The 849-nt window shown below is 37.1% G+C and overlaps 1 long non-coding RNA gene across 1 annotated transcript; it reads left to right on the top strand.

Moving 5' to 3' along the window:
- Positions 1-266: 266 nt before the first annotated feature.
- LOC107738486 (uncharacterized) lies at positions 267-849 on the top strand. The gene is made up of 3 exons (XR_001639887.1): positions 267-333; positions 441-496; positions 778-849. It is a non-coding gene; the product is annotated as an uncharacterized LOC107738486 (long non-coding RNA).

Raw genomic sequence — 849 nt, 5'->3', positions numbered from 1 at the left:
GAAAATGTTATTAAAGCGAAGTCCTAACTGCTTTTTCGCCGTGTTATTCACTGTTGTAGGCTAACGTTACCAGAAAGAATCCGTTTCTACGGTGAGCTATTGTTTCTGTTGCTTTTCAACTACAAAACTGAGTTTAAATTCATTATTGAATAATAATTGTTTGAGACTGTAAATTATTAATGTAATTGTTTAACTCTAGATGTTTATTTGTGTAAATGCTGTGTGTGCGTAGAGCTCTGTGCAAGCAGGGAGCAGAGTTGCCATGGAAACGGGGCGTCAACACAACCACCAACAGTAAACTCTGTCTCTCGCTGCTGTTTTCACTGCTTTCAGGTAAGTTTAGTCCCTAAAATCACACAAATATTACATACAAACGTTCCTGACACGTTTCTTACATGTAATTGACATCTTTCTATTGACTATTTATTTGATAGAATTAGAAATGGTTTAGCCTCTTCGAAAAAGTCCGTTAGCATCTCAACCGTTTTCAGACGAGGTAGGCTAACTCTGTAGAGTGAGCTCTTGTTTATGAAACTTTGGGTTTTTAATCCAATCTTCATGTGTATGAGATGTTTTGATAGATCTGTAAAGGTTTTGCTGGCGATTTGTCAATGGGTTATTGGAAATAGGATAATGTACTTAACCTAAACATATACACTATACACTGAACCGATTACGACACTTACATGGAGAGTGTAATCGGCTGAAAACAAGTTCAAACTCGTTTTGATCTTTCATGGTAAACACATATTGATAAAAACTGTTCTGTGATTTCAGGACGACAGAAAGAAACTACAGAACAGGTGGGAAGCTCCAAGATTTCAACATTTCTGAAGGAGCTGCTGACGG

The sequence above is a fragment of the Sinocyclocheilus rhinocerous genome, unplaced genomic scaffold (assembly GCF_001515625.1).
Source record: "Sinocyclocheilus rhinocerous isolate Xijiao unplaced genomic scaffold, SAMN03320098_v1.1 scaffold23548, whole genome shotgun sequence".
NCBI lineage: Eukaryota > Metazoa > Chordata > Actinopteri > Cypriniformes > Cyprinidae > Sinocyclocheilus > Sinocyclocheilus rhinocerous.
The sequence above is the reverse complement of the archived record's forward strand: the minus strand, read 5'-3'. Positions and strand labels throughout refer to the sequence as shown.